This window comes from Suncus etruscus, chromosome 18 (assembly GCF_024139225.1).
Source record: "Suncus etruscus isolate mSunEtr1 chromosome 18, mSunEtr1.pri.cur, whole genome shotgun sequence".
Lineage (NCBI taxonomy): Eukaryota > Metazoa > Chordata > Mammalia > Eulipotyphla > Soricidae > Suncus > Suncus etruscus.
This window is the reverse complement of record NC_064865.1, coordinates 10,414,687-10,437,796: the sequence shown is the minus strand read 5'-3', so window position 1 is coordinate 10,437,796 and position 23,110 is coordinate 10,414,687. Positions and strand designations below refer to the sequence as shown.

The window sequence follows — 23,110 nt, the reverse complement described above, 5'->3', positions numbered from 1 at the left end:
GCAATGCTAGGATCGAACCAGTGTCCATCTCATGTTGGACACGTGAAAGGCAAATGCCCTGCCAGAATACTATTGCTCCGGCTCCCACCAACTTAGTATGTTTTTTTTTATAATTATTATTATTTCAATTTGGGGGGTTTTGAACCACACTCAGTGGTGTTCAGGGGTTACTCCTGGCTCTGCTCTTATAGTTATTACTTTATAGCATGTATGATTAAAAATATTGTAAATCCAGGTACTGCAAAAAAAATGGTTGAAAATAGTGCTCGCTCCAGCAGCACATATACTAAAATTGGAACGATACAGAGAAGATTAGCATGGCCCCTGCGCAAGGATGTCACGCAAATTTGTGAAGTGTTCCTTTTTCGTTTGTTTTTACATTGAATGTTTATTTGAAATCAAATGATTTTGTACATAAAGTTCAATAATATAAAAATGATTGAAAATAAAATTTAAAATAGAAGCAGAGAGGGATAATAAAAAGTAAGGTTCTTGCCTTGCACATGGTCAATCCAGGTTTGACCCTCAATGCCGTATATAGTTCCTTGAGCCCACCAGGAGCACAGAACCAAAAGTAAACCCTAAAACAAAACAAAATTCCCCCAAACAGAAGTAAACCCTAATACCATGGAGTATGCACCCCAAAGCAAACAAAAACATTTTTTAAACATTTAGAACACTAAAAGAGTGCAAAGAATCACGACAATGATAATGATGTCTTTTGTGTCATGTGTCATGATTATTTCTGGAAATTCCTTTATATAAAAGAACTGATATTTTAAAAAATTATCTTCTCTGGGAGCTGAAGAGATAGCATGGAGGTAAGGCATTTGCCTTGCATGCAGAAGGACAGAGGTTTGAATCCCGGCATCCCCTCTGGTCCCCTGAGCCTGCCAGGAGCGATTTCTGAGTGTAGAGCCAGGAGCAACCTCTGAGTGCTGCCGGATGTGACCTCCTTCCCAAATAAAACAAAATAGATTATCTACTTTGGGTATTATATTTGCCAAGTATGAGAGCAAGTAGAATTAAGATTCTACAGCAAATATCCACTCCTCTCACTTTAGAGACAAATAAAAGGGGACCCAGAAACTTGCTGCAGTTAATAATAAGCTTGTGTGTTGAGCAAGGATGAAAACCTGGCCCAGCTCTCTGTAGACAGAATATAACTCAGAAAAACCAAGTGTCTTGTCAACTGTCAGTCAGTGAGTGACTCAGTGGCAGAGTATGGCATAGGAACCAGGACTCCTAACAGATAGTTCAGGGCTCTAACCACTAGTTTCTCTGGAAACTAGCTGGGAAGCTTATTCAATTAGAGACAGATGGATTCCAGATGACAGAACATGACATTTGAATGGGAAGAAGAGGAACTTTTAGAAAGATACAGCTCAAGAGCTGTAGAGATAGCACAGTGGACTGAACATATGCTTTGCTCTAGGACACTCAGATTCAACCTTGGCATCTTGCTTGATTCCCCTACACTCAAGTTTTAAGTAGCCCCTGGTACCCCTCACAAAACAAAGCAAAACAACTCAGCATTAAAAATTAGTCAATATGGGGCCGGAGAGATAGCACAGCAGTGTTTGCCTTGCAAGCAGCCGATCATGGACCTAAGGTGGTTGGTTTGAATCCTGGCGTCCCATATGGTCCCCCGTGCCTGCCAGGAGCTATTTCTGAGCAGATAGCCAGGAGTAACCCCTGAGCACAGCTGGGTGTGGCCCCAAAACAAAACAAACAAAAAAATTTAGTCAATCTGGGGCTGGAGCGATAGCACAGCTGGTAAGGCATTTGCCTTGCATGCAGACAAATTGGGACCAACCCTGGTTCATTTCTGGCATTCCATATTGTCCCCTGGCCTGCCAGGAGCAATTTCTGAGTTCAGAATTATGAGTAACCCCTGAGTCCTGTCACGTGTGGCACAAAAACAAAACAAACAAACAAAATATTAGTTAATTTAACATTAAAAAATGAATAAATTTCTGGGGCCGGAGAGATACCATAAAGTAGGGCAGTTGCCTTTCATGCAGAAGGACAGTGATTAGAATTCCGGTGTCCCATATGGCCCCCTCCCCGAGCCTGCCAGGAGTGATTTCTGAGCATAGAACCAGGAGTAAACCCTGAGCACTGCCAGGTGTGACCCCCCCCCCCAATAAATTTTATTCAGAATTCTCAAATACTAGGATTTGGGAATCACAGGGTTGTTCCCGACTCCACTCCACCCCACCCAGTAGATTCAGGCATTAGCTTTCTCATGGAATTCTTTAATTCTGAAAACATCTTACAGCTTTTTTTTTTTTTTTTTTTTTTTTTGGTCTTTGGGCCACACCCTGCAGCGCTCAGGGGTTACTCCTGGCTCTGCTCAGAAATCGCTCCTGGCAAACACAGAGGATCATATGGGATGTCGGAATTCAAACCGATGTCTGTCCTGGGTCCGCTGCTTGCAAGGCAAACACCCTACCACTGTGCTATCTCTCCGGCCCCTGAAAGCATCTTTTAAAGAAATGTACAGTGCATTTGATAAAGGGTTAATATCCAAAATATATAAAGCACTTGCAAAACTTAACAACAAAAATAACCTCTAAAAACAATCACCCCCCCCCCAATAACAAGGAGAACGCTTAAAAGACACCTACCTCCTCAAGGAAGCTAGAGTGATGGCCAATAGGTATATCAAACAGTTCTCTTTATAATTAGGGAAATGTAGTAAAAGAAAAAACAGTGCCAGAGAGAAAATTGTGGGTAAGTGCTTGCCTTCCATGTGACTGAACTGAACTGGGTTTGATCCCTAGCATCACATATGTTCCCCTGAGATTGCCTGGAGTAATCTCTAAACTCAGAGTTTAGAGTAAGCCCCGAGCATCAATAGGTGTGGGCCCCACGCAAAACAAAACAACAATAAAATGAGATATCACCTCATACCAGTGATATTGGCACACATAAAAATAAAAGAATAGAGGTGTCGGAAAGGTAATGGTGGATAAAGGCACTTACCTTGCATGCAGTCAACCTGAGTTTGATCTTTAGCACCTCGTATGATCTCCTGAGCCCTTCTAGGAGTGATACCTGAGCACAGAGCCAGGAGTATACCTTGAACATTGCCAGATGTGACCCAGAACAAAAGAATAGAAATAACCAGTATTGGTGGGAGTATGGGGGAAATAGAGAACATTTGTTAAAACGTCAAGAAGTTTAGCTTCTACAAGAAAATAGTACAGAAACTTTTCAATAAATTAAGATTTGAACTCCATAAGACCCAGCAAAGCTATTACTTATATATACCTTCGGGGCACAAAAATACTATTTCAAAAAAACATCAATGGTTTGCTCTTCAAGCCTATGTTCTCCCTTGAAAACATATCTAGCTGCTTGTATCTTTGCTTGCTTCTTCCACTTTTAAAAAGCCCATGTTCTATCTTGAACTCTTCCTTTTTTTCTCCCTCACCTATTTCTAAGCAAGTATATATGAAAATGATCTTGCTCCACTAAAAAAAAAAAAATCTATGCTCCTATGTTCAGGGCAGCACTATTCACAGTTTATTTATTTATATATTTATTTATTTATTTATTTATTTTGGGCCACACCCAGCGATGCTCAGGTGTTACTCCTGGCTGTCTGCTCAGAAATAGCTCCTGGCAGGCACGGGGGACCATATGAGACACAGGGATTCGAACCAACTACCTTAGGTCCTGGATCGGCTGTTTGCAAGGCAAACACCGCTGTGCTATCTCACCGGGCCCACTATTCACAGTTTTAAGAACAGACAACTGGATAAAGAAACTGGTATATGTGCACAATGGAATATTACAATGCTATAAGATGAGTCAAAATCATGCCCTTTCAGATAAATAGAAATAGACTGTACTGTGTTGAGTGAAGTCAGAGTGGAGAAGAGACAGACATACAGACTGCTATTTTTAATATCTGGAATATAAAGAAATGTAGTAAGGGTGTAGTAAATGACCAATGTCTACAGAACTAACTGCCAAGGAGGATCTGTAGATGTGGGAGGAAACCTACTAGGGAACCTAAAACTTTATCATTAACATTATTATTAATCAAGGAATCTAAATAATAAGAAAAATACTTTTAATAAAGTAATGTCTATTGGTAAAGGCTTTTCCTTAGTTTTTCTTTCTTACTTTTTAGTTTTTGGGCCACACCTGGTGGTGCTCAGAGGTTACTCCTGACTCTGCACTCAGAAATCGCTCCTGGCAGCCTCTAAGAACCATATGGCATTCTGAAGATTGAACCCAGGTTCATCCTGGGTCAGCTAGCATACAAGGCAAATACCCTACCACTGTGCCATCTCTCCAGCCCTAGTTTTTCTATGTTCAGGTAAAAGGCAGCAATTATCAGAATGGGAGCTTTGTGATGTACTTTTTGAGCTGAGGCTCAATAGGAAAACCACTGAGAAAGAAGTCTTTCACAAACTACTATTCCCTCACTACAGGTCTTCTCTCTTTTAGCCTGGGAGACATGTTGACACTTTCTTGATTAAATTTAAGCACTCCCCTATGATCTTTTGAAATTCATCCCATCAATATTTAATATTTAATATTGATTGAATATTTAATATTCAGGAATGAGTAATCTGTGCATTGTCAGGTCCAGTGGACATTATATGAATCTCCTTTGATTTTATCTTTGCACAACTCTCTCAACCACAATGGTTAGATGTGTGCCCTGATTCCCACTGAGATCATAGTAATCTCCTATTGCATGCTTGGGAAGATTATGGAGGGGTAGAGCATGAATTGGTGGTAGATGTATGTATGTATGTATGTATGAATGCATGTATATATGGATGGATGGATGTATATATGGATGGATGGATGATGGATAAATGAATGAGTGGATGGATAGATGAATAGATGGTTGGACATATGGATGGTTGGATATGTTGAATGAATATGTATATATTAAAGGCTCAGTATATAGAAATGTGTGTCATTCTATCTTAATATTATGCTAATTGCAATTCTCTAGTAAAGTGATGACATTAATACTTTGATCATACACAGGATCAAAGTTCAAGACCAGATTTTTGCCATCCCCCTCCCCAGAGATGCCGAGTTCCACCAGGGCTACAGCAGCAATGCTCAGGATGTCATTCAGTGACAGTGATCAATTCCCAGGCTTTACTCATGCCAGTTTTATGCTCCAGTCATTGTCAAAATTATTTTGAGGTTGGGTATAACTTAAAGAGGTAGATGTTAAAATCAAAAAAAGCAGAAAATATAGATTTCCATCTAATGCCTTAGTAACCAGTTTGATCTCTGCCACCCAGTAAGTTTTGGTTAAATAAGAATCAACAGGAGACCTGTTTGATTTAGAAAGCAAAGAAAGGCTCTGTGGGCCTTGATTTTTCATCTTTGTACTTACATTCTAATGTTAAAATTTTATTCTTTTACAAATCAATTATGTATCCAATTATGATGCAGAATATTCTTGGATGTTAAATACATTAAATGCTTTCCATCTGCTGTCTTTTGGCAGGAATTAGTTGCTCACACTGTGTTCATTCCTGGTTCTTTGCTGGTGAGGTGGAAAATAGGACCAGAGGTTTCTCTTATTGCCCAGAAGGACACTCCTGACATGTGAAAGAGGGGTCTATTATGCTAGAAGTGTTGGGGCTCAAAGCTCTCCTTCCCCATGTGCTCAGCTAGTCACTTGCTCTGGAACCTTTTCAGCAAGCCTTTTTCTGCAGGAATTGTACAGGAATCTCTATGCCCCAATCTTGTCCCTGAAGTCACAGAAGAAATGAAAAACAAAACAAAGTGCTTGCTTCGGCAGCACATATACTAAAATTGGAACGATACAGAGAAGATAGCAAGGATGACATGCAAATTCGTGAAGCATTCCATATAAAAAAAAAAAGAAAAAGAAAACCAAAAATGGAGATATGAAAGAGCAAACCAGATTCAGGAAGGTCAAGAGTAAAAAGGAAAAAAAATGGAGTAGGAGAAAGTTAGAAGAAAGGTACTATCTGTAGCACAAAGCTAGAGTCATACTTTCCTGCTGCCTGAGCAAAGACTACCAGAATTCCACCTCCTCATATCCAACATGCAGACAGAATATGACCCTATTAGCCTCATTGGGCATCTTAGCAGGTGCTGTCAGAGGGCTCTGAGATGGGATGTTTGAGTCATGTCTACTGTACTTTTGGATTAGTGCTGTGTAAAAAAAAAAGAGGAAAAGGGAATTTATTATTGTTTTATTGGGGTGTGTGTGCTTGGGCCATACCAGTGATGCTCAGGGGTTCCTTTCGGCCTCTGCACTCAGAATACACCTGGCATATTTTTTTGTGATCTATAAATTTTATATTATATATATTTTTTATTTTATGAAGACAAAGATGCAATTTATACTATATGGGGACTAGTATGCTGGGAATTGAACTTGGATCAGCTGTTTATGCAAGACAAGAACCCTACTCACTTAATACCACTTCAGTTCAGTTATGCTTTCTTTTCTTTCTTTGTTTTTGTTTGTTTGTTTTGTTTTGGGGCCACACCCAGCAGCAGCACTCATGGTTTACTCCTGGCTCTGTGCTCAGAAATCACTCCTGGCAGGCATGGGGAACCATATGGGATGCTAGGGATCGAACCTGGGTCCATTCTGGGTCCACGCTATCACTCTGGCTCAGTGCTTTTTTTTTATTATTATTATTATTTGATATATATATATATATATATATTTTTTTTTTTTTTTGGTTTTTGGGTCACACCCGGCTGTGCTCAGGAGTTACTCCTGGCTGTCTGCTCAGATATAGCTCCTGGCAGGCACGGGGGACCATATGGGACACCGGGATTCGAACCAACTACCTTTGGTCCTGGATGGGCTGCTTGCAAGGCAAACACCGCTGTGCTATCTCTCCGGGCCCATATTTGATATATTTTTTTCTGCAAGAGTTTTCATTCTGAAGCCATCATGTCTAACCATGCCAGTATGACCAGTGGTTATGGAAGGCCAGCAATATTAATGTTGCATTAAGACCTACTTTGTGCCTAGAGCCTGTGGCTTTGAATAGTCTTAGCCCCAACATACACACACTGCCCTATTCACTGGGCAGCTCTGACCTTCCCTGCCATCTCCCTTATTTGAAGTTTCCTGTCCTATCTCTTCCACTTGTGTCCGGGCCTCAGTTTCCCTAACTGGCATTCAGATGTCTGAAGCAAAGAGTATTTTGTTTGTAGCTGAACAGGGCTCAGGGAAACCGGCAGTGCCAGAGACAGGCGTGGGCACAGCTCATCCCAGCTGAAGCTGGGCAGTGTGCACGGTCCCCGGTGCCAAACACCACCTTTCCCTGGGCAGGTCGCCAACGCCCGGAGCCCTGGGTAGGAAATCCCCTGTGAGAGGGAGGCCCTTCCTGCGCTCTACAGAAAATGCTTCTTTTCATCGGCTCTCAGTCCTCTTCTTTTATAGTGTGAAGGCCCACCTCAGAGTCCCTGGCCTCGCCTTCCATATTTGCACCCATGCCAAGTGCCCCCTACTAGGCTCCTCCTGATCCACCACCCCATACTTCTTCCCTTCCTTTTGCAATTGGCTCCCCAGATCTCAGGAAGCCTCCACCTTCCTTCAGCCCTCCTCCCCCTTGCTCCCCTACGGCCTGCACTCTGCTCCTGCACGTACAAAATGGTCGGGCAATGTGACCTAACCACACCTCTGGAGGCTCCTCTCTGAACAAAAACGATTTGTTGGCTGCCAGAATAGTGAGGGGAGCAAATTTCACAGATGTCTCCATCCCTAAGTCTCAAAGTTCAGACCTCTAGCTTTTGAGCAGGGAAGAGGCGATGGTGGCAGTCTGTGATGGCATGACAGAAGGACATCAGGAGCTCTATCTCTTGAGGAAGCCATTGATAGCTGGCAAGCCATTGTCTTGAAGCAATGGCAACCCATTGAAGCCAAACCTTCACCGGGCTATAAAGAATTGAAGTCTTAAAAAAAAAAAGAAGCCAAAAAAAAAAAAAAAAAAAAAAAAGCCTAGAACAGAGCCTGTGTTTCCAGATGAGGGAGAGAATGCCCAGAGATGAAAAGAACTTAAAACCTAGGCTTGTAAGAGACAGCCCCCCAGTACAGATTTTCCTAAGGAAATTTCAAAACGTGACTCTGGTTACTCTTGCGAAGTGCTGGGGAACAAGATGGCAGGAAACTTGTATTTCACCAGGCCCTGGCCCTCCTATGTGTCTTGCTGGAGGCCAGCTATACTCATTTCCCGAGGTTCCATTTCCTCATCTGAAAAAATAGGGCACTCTGGTCGTTTCTTCCCCTACTATGTTCTGGGATTTCTTTACCTCTTTTGAAAGGTCCTCAGAATGGTTCCCAAAGCAATGAGGTAGGTGGGCGACCACTTCTGTCTCTGGTACCAGCAATACTTTTCCTGAGCCAGAACAGGTCTTTGATGTCATTCTGGATATCTCTTGTGACCCTAGAGAAGAGTCCCAAAGGATGTCAAGAGGATGTGTCCATGTTCTCAGGGACCCAAATCCTGTTCAGCATGGGAAAACCTGATATCTGCAGGAGAAGAAAAAGACCCTGACCTTTGCTGGTCAGGGAGATATGTTTTGTTGTTGTTATTGAATTTTTTTTGAGGGGGGCGGGCACATCCAGCAATGCTCAGGAGTTACTCCTGGCTCTGTGTTCAAAAATCGCTCTTGGCATGCTCAGGGGACCATATGGGATGCCAGGTTAGAAACCCGGGTTTGCCCTGGGTCAGCAGCATGCAAGGCAAACTTCCTACTGCTGTGCTATCACTCCAGGCCCCAGGGAGGTACATTTCAACTCTTGGGCCAAGTGGGGATGTGGGCCTTATACTCTCATGTCACAGAGTCCATAACACCGTCTCAGATATCCACAGCTGGAAGAGTAGATCTGCCTTGCCCATGAGTGGCAGAGCAAGTCACATTTATTTCCTTTGGCTTTGGGATACTTCATGGACTCACTTGCACCTCCACTCCTTGACCTCTAGGTCCCTGTCACCCAAGCACAGCAATCTGGCCAGATCTGGAGGGCTGAACACCACTCAAGACTGAGTACTTGATCTTGGTGGAAGATTTGCAGTTTCCCCTTGGATCAAATTTGAATTCCTCCTTCTTCCCCATTTCACCACTTCATTTATTTTAATATTGATCCTCTTTTGGACAACATGTGCTATTTACCAGGTAGCATTTTATCTTTCATGGTGGTTTGTGAAATGCTATCACTGTCTATTGAAGGTATCTCAGGCTTGATGAAATTGAGAAGCAATCTTTTTCAGATGGGAGTTCTCAATGCTCAGCCATAGGCTGGCCACCTATGTGCCCATTTGCTGGGGCTCTTCTTCACAATCAGACCTAGGTCGTGGTGTGATGGGGATGATCTCTGGGGGCCTCTTGGTATCTGTCATTGATACGGAAAGAAAAAGGACATACTTGTCCTAACAGAAGGTGTCTGCTAAGAACAGGTACACTCAATGTAGAGTTCCAGTGACCACCAGTCTGGCTGCATAATCCTTACCTGCTGGCTCCAATTTCTTTTGTTATTTCCCTCACTTTTTGTTGGATGGGCACTTGCCAGTATGTTCAGAGAGCCTGCCTGTGCCCCATTTGAGGAGACACCTGCCCCCCAAACTAGAACAAACCAGGCACAGTCATCTCACTCAGTCTTCCCTGCACAGGCCAATTTAGAGATTAGCATGTGTGTTTACTAACTGTTGCTGCTGGAAGGCATCATTTTAACTTTTTCTTACAGGAATGCAAAGACACTATGTGTTGAGTATGTCAGTCAGAAGTAGGCTCCAGGTCTCATTGTCTGCAGAATTATTGTCCTTTAAGAGGTTCTAGGAAAGAACAGGATTCCTTGCTATTTAAGCTATTGGTAGAATTTAGTTCCTTGTAGCTGTTGGTCTAAGGCCCCTATTTCCTCACCATCTCTCTAAGAGTACAGAAAGGATGTTGTGTCTGATGAAGTAACAGGGAAGCACACAGATAAAATATCCAGTAGAGAAGAATCAACAGTTAGCATCTGTATCCTCATCTTGTAGCCTCAGTCTAGACTTCACACATCCTCAGAGCCAGGGACACGGCCTCCTCGTCTGGCATCTCTATCTCCCAGCTAGGCTGTGTGATTTAGACTGGGTCCCAGAAACACTGAGAGAGACTCCCTATTGCCAGGTCCTCCACAAAAGTCACATTTGCAAAGTTTCTGCTGCTGAGTCAGGTAGCAGATTAGCAAGTGGCAGGGAGGAGAGTGTGGCCAATTGTCCATAGTCTTGACATCATTGAAGTTTTGTGGGACCACAAATAAAGACTTTGGGGTTAGACAACTTAATATGCCTGGAGCCTCTTGTTGGTCTTATGGCAGGCTGCTTCATGGGTATGGTCTCTCTGTTTTTAGGCCAAAGGTTTTCTATGTTTTGTTTTGTTTTCTTGTTTTTGTTTGTTTGTTTTTGGGTCACACCCGGCTGTTGAATTAATTAATTAACGATGGGGCTGGATGGCGGTGGATTTCTCTCCGTGCCATTCCAGTCCACGTGGCTCTGCAACCTTCATGCAGTCGGCGAGTCCCAGGCCCAGGTGAAATCACTCACTCAGTCAGGCGTCAGGAAGAATCATCTTTATTCATGCCCTATCCACCACATATGTGGCCTATATCATAACCTTTAAGCATACAGCCCTGCGTCTTATCCTCTTTCAGCCATCTCCCTCAGAGAGCCCAGCAGGGCCAAAAGGCAAAAGCCAAAAGGCCAAAAGGGGCAGAATTTCCTTGGTCCCAGCCTTATCTAACATTTCCCAGACCCCACCCAGGAATGGGAGGGTCTAGCAGGTAAGGTTACACCTACTATCCGGTTCCCAAGACCCCTCCCAGAAGTGGGTGGGTCTAGGGTCTTAAATAGGTACACCCACATTTCCTCCTTTTCTTAATATTTTTATGCACCAACGTAATAGAGTGAAAATTAATATACCAGCCCTTTTTAAAAACATATTTTTGCAAAATATACTTTACACCTGTAACCTAAAACTCTATTAATGCTTTTTTACCAAGCACTATTTTGGAACTTTCATGTTCCTATACTTTTAAACTATATTGGGGGAACTTTATTATTCCTATACCTTTCCTATACACAAGTACTTCAGCATACATGCATAACATACATTTTAAAAACAGGCTAAGTACATTAAAATACACAGTAAAACATTTTGCAATTGAAAATATTAACTTTGAAAGACAACAAAACACATTTAAATCATAAAGAAAATGACTAAGACAAAGATGCAGGTGGTTAGAAATTAGATGTTAAACTGTATTACCTCCCTTTTATTTTTATTTTTTAACCACTAACTAACTAAAAGTTATTCCATAACCAACTATGAGTAAACTATAAAATTACCTGCTAAGTTCCTACACCTAAAATCATAGTTTAAATGATTAATTTGTTTCACGCTGATCTCACCACGTTGATTTCACCATGTGGCTTTTGTAAATTTTTAGAGTTTAGATGCTGGTTTGTCCCACGCTGATTTCACCACGTGGCTTCTGTAAACTTTTAAAGTTCAGATGTTGGTTTGTTCCACGCTGATCTCACCACGTGGCTTTCTTTCATAGTTTCAGGCCCCGTAGACGGTTCTGTAGACCATGAGGTTGCAGGTTTTCAGGCTTGCCACGGAGCAAAGCTGAGCTGAGGCGTTTTTGCTTCTGGGCTGATAACCTTTTGCCGCTTTTCCCCTCAGGGCAGCACTTAGCAAGCCAGTTTTTGGCCACAGCTTTTGCAGAGGGCTTTTGGATGTTCAAAGTTCAAAGTTATTTAAACTAAAAGTTCAGTCCGAAATTTCTAAAGCCGAAATCCAAATTCAAGCTGAAGGTTGTTATCAGAAAATCAGTCCACTTTAAATACAGTCTTTTTTCTCCTCCGTTTCCAATTTAAGCTTTTAATTAATTTTTCTACAGGCCGAGGTTTTTGTTTTTTGTAACAAAGTTTCAGTTCTGGTCCTGGGCCTGGGCTGGAGGTGATGCAAGCTTTCACCTCTCTTGTTTTAATTGCCCTTCTTCCCCTAGAAGGGGTCACGGCCATTTTTGAACATTGTTGCACGTGGCCCAGGGTTTTGGGCTCAGTGCACCCGAAAAGAGCCAAAATGAAACTGAAAAGCAGAAATTTTACCATGGTTGCTGTTTTGTTGGGTCCAGGATTCAGGTCAAAGTTCGGAGCGCCAGATGTTGTATTAAATAAATAACGATGGTGCTGGATGGCGGTGGATGGAGGCCTTTGTGCTTAGGCCCCAGCCACGTGGCTTCATCCCCATCCAGCTGGCGGATTCCAGGCCCAGGTAATCGGCGTAATCAAAACTCACTCACAGGCGTCAGGAAGCAACTTTATTCAAGCCCTAGCCACCACATGTGTGTGGCCTATTCATAACCTTTCAAGCACAGCCATATTTTGCTAGCCCTGCATCTTATTTCCTGTTAGCCATCTTCCCTTTGGGCTCCATGCTGGTCAAAGACCAGAACACAGAAACCCAGAAGCCAGAGCGCACAGCAGCGCAGAAAGGGCAAAGAGCCAAAAGGGCCAAAAGCCAAAAGCCAAAAGGCCAAAAGGGGCAGAATTTCCTTGGTCCCAGCCTTATCTAACATTTCCCAGACCCCTCCCAGGAACGGGAGGGTCTAGCAGGTAAGGTTACACCTACTATCCGGTTCCCAAGACCCCTCCCAGAAGTGGGTGGGTCTAGGGTCTTAAATAGGTACACCCACACCCGGCAGTGCTCAGGGGTTACTCCTGGCTCTCTGCTCAGAAATCGCTCCTAGCAGACTCGGGGATCATATGGGATGCTGCATTTCGAACCACCATCCTTCTGCATGAAAGGCAAACGCCCGACCTCCATGCTATCTCTCCGGCCCCTAAGCCAAAGGTTTTTAATTTCTATTTTCACCAACTTTTGATTTGCCTATGTAACACACCCTCAAAAAAAAAAAAAAAACCCTCTCTCTCACATGCACACCTTTTTTTCTTTTGTTTTCTTTTATTTTTCTTATATTTTAAATTGGCGCTCCTGCCTTTAACATAGACCCTTTGTACACAAATTAGATTGTTTCTTTCTTTCTTTTCTTTCTTTTTTTTTTTTTTAGTTTTTGGTTTTTGGGTCATATCCGGCAGCACTCAGGGGTTCCTCCTGGCTCTATGCTCAGAAATTGCTCCTGGCAGGTTCAGTGGACCATATGGGATGCTGGGATTCGAACCGCCGTCCTTCTACGTGCAAGGCAAACACTCTACCTCCATGCTATCTCTCCAGACCTGGATTAATTTTTTTTACTACATATTTCAACTATGAAGAAAGGAAAAAGAAAGGCTGGGGGCCAAGGGCCAAATAAACTCAGAAGCATTAATGGAAAAAATGTGGAAAAAAAATGTCCAAGCCAAAGTCAGTGACAATAGAATCAAGAAACCTAAACTTTAGCAATCTAAACTTAAATGTGCCTATTATACGGCAGGCCAGGGGTCAAAGGGTAATGGTATAGGTTGCACTCTGGGATCATTGGTAGAGGGAAATCAACACTAGTGGTGAAATGGCCCTGACTCACTGAATATCTGGAATTCAACTATGAAGGACTTTGTAGATCCCAATGGTTTCAATAAAATAAAATTTAAAAAAATGACACTAAAGTTTTTAAGAAGATGGGAAGAGAATACAAAAGCTCCTTTTTACCTGCCATTTTTACCAAAAAGTTACAATAAATGAGAAGGAACATACCAATAGTAGAACTACTAGAAAGTGCTGAAACAATTTAGGAGTGAAAGAATTCTGAGTATTTGTCACCTTTCATGTATTCCATCTTAATTTTGTTTTGTTTTGGGGTCACACCCAGCAGCACTCAGGGGTTACTTCTGGCTCTATGCTCAGAAATCGCTCCTGGCAGGCTGGGGGGACCATATGGGATATCGGGATTTGAACCACCAACCTTCTGCATGCAAGGCAAACACCTTACCTTCATGCTATTTCTCCAGCCCCTCCATCTTAATTTTAAGTAAGAAAATATATAACAATTGATTTGTGTTTAACCATCAGATTGTACATTTATTTGGATAATCATACTCGGAGGTGCTCAGGGATTGCTCAAAGTTGTGCTATGGAAACTATGTGATGGTGGGAATTGAACCAGGCGTCAAGTATTTTAAGCCTGCACTCAAACTTTGGGACTCTCTCTCCAAATTTGAAGATTTTTGAAGATTTAACAATTAGCTGCTCAAGCATGCTGTTACTATAGTCCAGTATAGAGATTGATGTATATTCATTTATTGGGTCTCAGCCCCACCCTGTAATACTCACAGCATACACCTTGGAGGTGCCCAGGATTATGCAGGGTTGAGAGGTAAAGGGCAAGTAACTGAACTACTTCCTATATTGAATTCCTGTACTATCCTTCTAGCCCCTGGTATTTGGCAGTTAGTAGGTGCTGGGAGGGTCATCAACAGAACAATTATCTACTGATAAGTTTTGAATAGGAATTGATCCAGACTTAAATATTTTCCATGCCTGAGAATTTTTTTCCATCCTGTATAAGAGTACAAGCTAATTAAGAGAAGAGGAGGGCTTGAGTGGGAAGGGAGCTTGCCTTGCATGTAGTTGACCAGGGTTTGATTCTTGGCATCCCATATGGTCACCCAAGCCTGCCAGGAGTGATTACTGAGCACAGAGCCAGGAATAACCCCTGAGTACTGCTGAGTGTGTCCTCCACCCCCAAAAAAGATTAGAGGAGCCAGAGCAATAGTATATAAGGCAGGATGCTGCCTTGTATATGGTTGATCCAGGTTCTAACCGCAGCACCTCATATGGTTCCCTAAACAATGTCAGGAGGGATCCCTGAGCACAGAGCACAGGAGTATTCCAGAAGTACCATGAGGTGTGTCATCTGCCACCTTCTCAAACAAAAGAAAAAAAAAACAGAAACACAAATAATAGAGGTAAATAATAGGTATGCCTCCAATAGTCTCTGTACTTCTGAATTCTTCCTGAGTTTGGGAGTTTGGAGCCCTGTGATTGCTTCCAGTTCAAAATGATGCAGCCCAAAAAATTTTGAGACTGAAGGAAATTCTAAGAGCCCTGATCTTTTTTCCTCCCTCCCTTCCCACTCCACCCACACCCACAGGAGAGAAGAGCTGAAGGAAAAGCTTCCATTATGCTATTTTTCTATTACATTCCAGAAAGGACAGGCTTCATGGAGCCAAGGAGTTCAGCACAAAGAAAAAGAAATCACTCAATCCCAAAGGATTGAAGTCCTGTACTTGGGCTCCTTAACCTCTGTTCTGGGGCAGAGCTGATGTCATTGGAAACTGGACTGGGCGGGCACAGTTGAGAAGAGAGAGAGGGACAGCTGGTGATTCAGCCCTGTTGCATTACACTTCTAGCTCACCATATATGGACTTAAGCTCAGCACAGCTGGCCTCATGGATTTGCATTGAGGCTCCCCCCCTCTCCCCCCAATTACATACAGTGGCTAGGTCCTGGGATCAGCAAAGGGAAGGGCCCAAGAAAAAGGTTGGTCAACTGTGAAGATACCAGCTCCTATTATGGCCAAGCAAGGAAAAAAGATGAGAGCAGGAAAGAAGTGGCTGTCTTCCAGCCAAGCTGCGCCGGGGAATGAAGACCAGAGCCTGGGAAAGCTGTGGGAGTGACTCTTAGGTTGCTTGCAAAGGGAGGGCCTGGGCAGAGCACCAGGACCCCTTCTGCCTGCTGCATTCTGTCTGGGGCTGGCATAGGGCTGCTGGAGTTTTCACTGGTCTCAGAATAAGAGCCCCAAACTGCAACTGTAAGAGAGGTAATACCCTGGACTATTGATGAAAGGGACAATGATGCTACTTAGACAATGCGAGACCAAGTAGAGTCATTCTGAGGTCAAGATGGGCTCACCTAGGTAGAGCTCTGCTCACAGACTTCTGACCCTCATCCTATCCATCAGTCAGCCCCTGGTGACACAGCTGCAGTGTGGGAATCCAGGGGAGTAGGAATGAGAAGGGAGTGAGAAAGTAACTTGAGAAAGGTGCTTTTAACAGATGGCTAATAAAGTGGATTTCATTTGTAAAGATTAACCAACTTTTGTTTGTTTTAGCAATTTGGTTGCATTACCCCCTTTTTTTTTTAATCTTTCCCTATCCCTTTAAGATCAACTAGAATGATTTCAGGATGTTTCTCTCTGTCTCTCTGTCTCTCTCTCTCACTGTAAGCCTCTTGACTCAAAGGACCCTAATCATAGAAATCATGGGGAAATGAACTACCCCAATGCAACACACACACAGATCTCACATACATATTGTGAAGCAAAAGAAGGCGGACACAGTAGAGTACTGTGAAATCCCATTTATGTCAAGCTCAATCCCAGGCAAAATTAATCTGTGATGTTGAAAATCAGGATAGTGGTTTCTTTGTTGATGGCAGTCACTCGAGGAGTAAGGGTCCTCAGCCAGTATGGGTGATGTATCAGTTTACTGTTTAGGTGCTCTCTGCAGAGAAGAAACATTGAGCTGAGCCTATGATCATTCTACATTTCTGACTCTTCTATTTCTGCCAAACATTTCCAAGCAATAGCAGAGAAGGAAGGAAACAAACTAAGTAAATATAATATAAAGGAAATAAATGATGTCAAGAAGTGGGAGGCTGGACAGTACAGGTAAGGTGCCTGTCTTGCATGGGACCAACTTCTAGTACCCCATCGGTCTTCTGAGCACTTCTACAAGTAACCCCTGAGCTGAGAGCCAGAAGCCATGAGCACAGCTGGGTGTGATCTAAACTAAAGCAAACCAACAAACAAATCAGGGGATCTCTCCTGCAAACCAACCCAAAATAAACCTCTAAGAGTGGAAGTGGCAGACCAACCTGACCATAAGGCCAGGCATCAGAAAACTCAAATTTCTAACTTACTTTTGTTATTCCCTGAAGAAAGGGTCTTAGAAACTTAATTCCTTGCTTCTCACTTCTGCTTTGGAACAAAGGGATGAGGAGCCATAGAGATAGTACAGTGGGTAGGGTGCTTGCCTTGTGTCTGACCCGGATTTGATCCTCAGCATCCCATATTGTCCCCTCAAGCATTTCCTGGAGTGCTTCCTTAAATACAGAAGTAGGAGTAAGCCCTGAGCACTGCCAGGTCTGGCCCCAAACAACAACCACAAAGAAACAAATGACCTCAGAAAAGATTCCACTCTCCAGTTTCAGTAGAGAGTGAACATAATCTAATGCTCACTTGGACTCCGTATGATTTTTACAGAGGAGAGCATCCCAGGCTTTGGTGAATTCATGGATCAGTTTTCATATTTGTCAAAATGGATAGATAGAGAGGCACACACACTCACACATACATTTTCACACATGCACACCTAGGAGGAAACCCTCATAGCATCTTTTTTTATCAACTTCAGTGTGAATTTTCCCACTCTTCCTTCTATCCCCCTTCTCCTTTTCTTCCTCCTTCTCTCTTGTCCTCTGTCTCCCCTTAAGAAAAAGAGCTATTACTTTAGGGACTTTGATTTACAATGTCTGCTTCTTTCATTTTATATTTCTTTTTGTTTTGTTTTTGTTTGGGACCATACCCGGTGACGCTTAGGTGTTATTCCTGGCTATGCACTCAGATATCACTCCTGGCTTGGGGGACCATATGGGACACCAGGGGATCGAACCAAAGTCCGTCCTAGGTTAGCATGTGCAAGGCAAAAACCCTACAGCTTGTGCCACCACTCCGGCCCCTGTCTGCTTTTAAAAAATGCCCAGCCAGGGAACATACCTAGAGGCATACCTGAAAGGCAAATGATCTACTGCCTCTGAGCCTCTCCATTTCCTTTGATTTGAATCAATGGGCTTATTCTCTGGGCTGCTACAAAGTCCCCTAGCCTGAAAGACTTAGCAGATCAGAAATTATTCACTTTCCTGAGCTGAAGGTGAAAAGTCCAAAAGGAGGTGTGAGAAAAGTCTTCTCCATCTTCCTCTTCTAGCTTCTGGGATCTCAAGTATTCATTGGGACTCTCTAGGTACCTCAATTGGGAACACCTAATCCTCGTTCTTTTGTATCTTCAGCAGCCTTCTTCCCATAAAATACTGTAATCTGCCTTCACTCTGTGCTTATCTGTGTCCAAAGTCCACTTTCTATAAGAACAATAGCAGTCATACTGGAACAGACAACCAATAGTAAGATTCCTATTTCCTTCTGACTGAAATCACTCAGCATGAGATTGTCTAGTTCCATCCATATGTTGTGGCAGATTGCACGATCTGTTCTTGCTGCTGCATAGTGTATTCCATTGTGTTTGTATATAGCAGTTTCTTGACCTATTTATTTATCTGTAGCCCAAACAATATGGAAAGTTCTTCTGTGAATCTTTCTTTTGTCCTTTATGGTAGGGGAATGAAGACTGACTGTGATCAGAGATGGGAAGGAGTTTTGGGGGGCTGGCAACAGTGCAGATCTAACTCTAGAATGGAATTGTGGAGGAGGGAGGTCAATTGAAAAGTGGGTTTCTTGACTTCCAGGTGGAAACATCACACTATTCTCAAGACATTTCAAAAATGAGAAGGTTTACTATTCCCAGGAGTTTCCAAGCTTCAACTTGAGCAAAGGTATATCTTCTGGCAGATAGATGGGATTTTAAGAGCCAGTTGCGACACCAACGAGGAACAATCATGCCTATAAGTACCACCTGAAGAAAATCTTGAAGGAACTTTCCCAAACTTTGAGGGTTCTGTTGGAAAGCACTTGGGGATCTTGAAAATATGCAGGCTCCAAACATCAGGTTTGAGGACAGGGTCGAGATTCTCTTCCCAACTCATTTCTCCTGCTGGGAAAGCTCCTTAATGGAGGATTTCTTGGTTTGAAAATATCAGCTTTCAAAAAAATAAAATAAAAAATAAATAAAATAAATAAATAAAAGAAAATATCAGCTTTCACAGGGAGGATTAACATCATTAAAATGGCAATATTCCTCAAAGCATTGTACAGATTTAATGCAATCTCCCTAAGGATACCCATGACATTCTTCAAAGTGGATCAAACACTCCTGAAATTCATTTGGAACAATAAACACCCTCAAATAGCTAGAGCAACCCTTGGGAAAAGGAATATGGGAGGCATCACTATCCCCAAATTTAAATTGCATTACAATTAAATTAAATTACAATTAAAACAGCATGGTATTGGAATAAAGACAGACCCTCAGATCAGTGGAATAGACTTGAGTATTTAGAGAATGATCCCCAGACATACAATCAATTAATTTTTGATAAAGGGGCAAGAAATGCAAAATGGAGCAAGGAAAGCATCTTCAACAAATAGTGTTGGAACAACTGGTCATCCACTTGCAAAAAAACTGAACTCAGACCTTCATCTAACACCATGCACAAAGGTCAAATCCAAATGGATTAAAAACCTTGATATCAGACCTGAAACCATAAGGTATATAGAACAACACATAGGTAAAACACTCCATGGCATTGAGATGAAAGGCATCTTCAAGGAGAAAACAGCACTTTTCAAACAAGTGGAAGCATAGATAAACAGATGGGAATATATTAAGCTGAGAAGCTTCTGCACCTCAAAGGAAATAATGCCTAGGATACAAAAGCCACTCACAGAATGGGAGAAATTAATCACCAAATACCCATCAAATAAGAGACTAACATCTAATATATATACAAGGGAGAAATAATAAATGGGAAGAAGACGTGAACATATATTATCTCAAAGAAGAAATTTAAAGAAATATATAGTCAAAAGGCACATGAAAAAGTGCTCCATATCACTAATCATCAGGGAGATGCAAATCAAAACTATAATGGGGTACCATCTCACACCACAGAGACTGGCACATATCACAAAGAACAAGAACAATCAGTGCTGGCAGGATGTGGAAAGAAAAGAACTCTTGTTTACTGCTGGTGAGAATGCTTTCTAGTCTAGTCTTTATGGAAAACAATATGGAGATTTCTCAAAAAAACTGGAAATTGAGCTCCCATATGATTCAGCTATACCACTCCTTGGGATATACCCTAGGAACACAAAAAAAAAAACAATACAAAAATGCCTTCCTCAATCCTATATTTATTGCAGTACTATATATAAAATATCCAGAACCTAGAAACATCCAAGATGCCCTTCAACAGAGGAATGGCTAAAGAAGCTGTGGAATGGAATATTATGCAGCTGTCAGGAGAGATGTAGTCATGAAATTTTCTTATACATGGCTGGACATGGAGACTATTGTGCTGAATGAAATAAGTCAGAGAAAGAGAGATAGACACAGAATAGTCTCATTCATCGGTGTGTTTCAAGAAAAATAAAAGACATTATTGCAATAATTCCTAGAGACAACAGAGATGAGGGCTGGAAGGACCAGTTTATGATATGAAGCTAATCACAAAAAGTGGTGAGTGTAATTACAGAAATAACTACACTAATAACTATCATGACAATGGTAGTGAGTGAGAGAAGTAGAATGCCTGTCTTGAATACAGGCAAGGGGTGGGGGGAGGAAAATAGGGGGCATTGGTGGTGGGAATGTTGCACTAGTGAAAGGGGGGTGTTCTTTTTATGACTAAAACCCAAGTACAATCATGTTTGTAATCATGGTGCTTAAATAAAAATATAATTTTTTAAAAAATCAGCTTTCCTTTCCTGTAGCACCCCAACTCTTCATGACACTTCTTGCCACCTAAGATATACAATAAAACATACCCATAGAAATTAGATTTCTGAACTTTCAGAGAATCCAGAAGGGGCTTAGATACTCACCATGGAATAATATTGTGTGGGTTAATGGTTGGTTTGGACCATACTAGACAGTCCTCAGAGCTTACTTCTGGTTCTTTGCCCAGGGACAATTCTGCCAGTGCTTGGGGACAATGTACAGTGTTGAGGATTCAGTCAATTTGATTGCATGCAAAGCAATCACCTTCCCCCTTGTACTATCACTCTATCCCCTATATGTTTTTTTTTTGTTTTTGTTTTTGTTTTTAATATTTAGGTCACATTTGATAGTGCTCAGGGATTAATCCTACCTCTGTTCTCAGGAATCACTCCTAGAAAGCTTGGGGGAACATTTGGGATACTAAGGATCAAACCTTGCGAGGCAAAGCACTTTATTCACTGTACTATCTCTTTAACCTTGCATATGTTGTTTTAAAATGCCAATCTTGGGCCGGAGAGATAGGATGGAGGTAGGGTGTTTGCCTTGCATACAGAAGGACAGTGGTTCAAATCCCAGCATTCCATTTGGTTTCCCGAGCCTGCCAGGAGTGATTTCTGAGCGTAGAGTCAGGAGTAACTCCTGAGCACTGCCGGGTGTGACCCAAAAACCAAAAACAAATAAACAAACAAACAAACTGCCCATCCTCCCCTATCAAGAACACTTGACACTACAGCAAAGGAGGAAAGTTTTATAAAGTGTCTTGGGTATTCTTACAAAACATACAAAAACAATAGCCTAGAAAAGTTATTTTTTTCTCTCCAAAGTATTTTCCTAAAAATGGGGTTAGTCTCCACATAAAAATAAATAATTAAAGGAACCAGAGTGGGGCCGGTGAGGTGGCTCTAGAGGTAAAGTGTCTGCCTTGCAAGTGCTAGCCAAGGAAGGACCGTGGTTCGATCCCCCGGTGTCCCACATGGTCCCCCAAGCCAGGGGCCATTTCTGAGTGCTTAGCCAAAAGTAACCCCTGAGCATCAAACGGGTATGGGCTCAAAAACCAAAAAAAAAAAAGGGGGGGGGACCAAAGTGATAGTACAGTGAGTAGGGCATTTGCCTTATATGTAGCCAACCTGAATTTGATTCCCAGCATCTTAGGGTCTCGAGAGCACTAGGATAATTCCTGATTGCAGATCCAGAAATAAGCCTGAACACAGCCTGGTATGGCCCAAAACCAACCAAACAAAAAACTTACTAGAAAAGGACTGGAGAGATCACTGAGAAGACTGAGCACATGCTCTGCATACAGGAGACCAGGTTGAATCCCCAGCACTTCATGAATCCCTGAACACCACCAGGAGCAATCCACTGAGGTCTAAACTGGGAATAGCTATTGAACTCAGCCCTGTGCAGCCGATCACTGCTGCCTCCCCTCTATGTCCACTTACGAGAAAATACAAAGTCCATTTTTATTTGTTCTTTGTGCTTTGGGGAGGGGGGCGGGTTTCCCTAATTTTCTACTATACAATGCATTTCTAGTTTAAAAGGCTAACCTGGGGCTAGAGAGATAACCTAATCAGTAGGATATTTGCTTGCAGGCAGTGGACCCAGGACTGACAGTGGTTCGAATCCTGACATCCCATATGGTCCTCCAAGCCTGCCAGGAGCAATTTCTGAGTGTAAAGCCAAGAATAGCTCCTGAGCGCCACTGGGTGTGAACAAAAAACCCAACAAACAAACAAACAAACAAAGGCTAACCTGGAAACAGCCTGTACTGTTGAAGTTCAAAGGCCTTTTCCCAGAATCAGATGGAATCTTGAATACCAAAAGGGCTGACATTGTTCATACTGGTTATTGCAGACAACTAAAAATTTGGGATTTGGGAGACATAGCTAATAGGGTGGGTTGGTTCTGCATCACTCCGTGGCATTGAAAAGGCTAAGAGAAGTCCTGGAGGAGTGCCCTATCTGTCATTCAGGTCATGCTGACCACGGGGCCAGCCCAGCATTGATTTATTTTAGTTTCTACATCTGTGAGCAAGGCCAATTTGCATAAACAATGTTCTGGCATCTTGACCCATGTTTTCAAATCAATGAACAGACAAGATAAATCAATGAAGACTGATCTTATGCACTTTATAGATGAGATAAGCCAGCAAGGGGAGGGGGGTTAGAGGGAAGAAAGTGGAAATGGAAGCTATGAACCTCTGTTTTTTCACCCCACAAGCTTCCTTTCATTTGAGACTCCCAGACTTCAGTAAGGCTAGTGCAGTGAAACTGTGGATGCCTGCCTCTCCTCTCTTATCAGTACATATCTTTTTTATATAGTAGGAAAGCACCCAATACAACTGCCAAAAGGACTAGCAGGGGTCTTCAAACTTTTTTTTTTATTAATATCCATTAACACTGGATATTGAAAAACAAATGTACTTATTCTTAAGTAGATAATTTTTGGCATCTTGGAGCATAAAAATCAATCCAGGA

General features: G+C 42.3%; 1 non-coding gene and 1 pseudogene across 1 annotated transcript; both read left to right on the top strand.

Annotated features, from left to right (window-relative positions):
* Nucleotides 1–262: 262 nt before the first annotated feature.
* On the top strand, nucleotides 263–369 carry LOC125996680 (U6 spliceosomal RNA). Its single transcript, XR_007491362.1, has one exon. It is a non-coding gene; the product is annotated as a U6 spliceosomal RNA (small nuclear RNA).
* A 5,406-nt stretch (nucleotides 370–5,775) lies between these two features.
* LOC125996815 (uncharacterized) lies at nucleotides 5,776–5,868 on the top strand (annotated as a pseudogene).
* The last annotated feature ends 17,242 nt before the right edge of the window (nucleotides 5,869–23,110 follow it).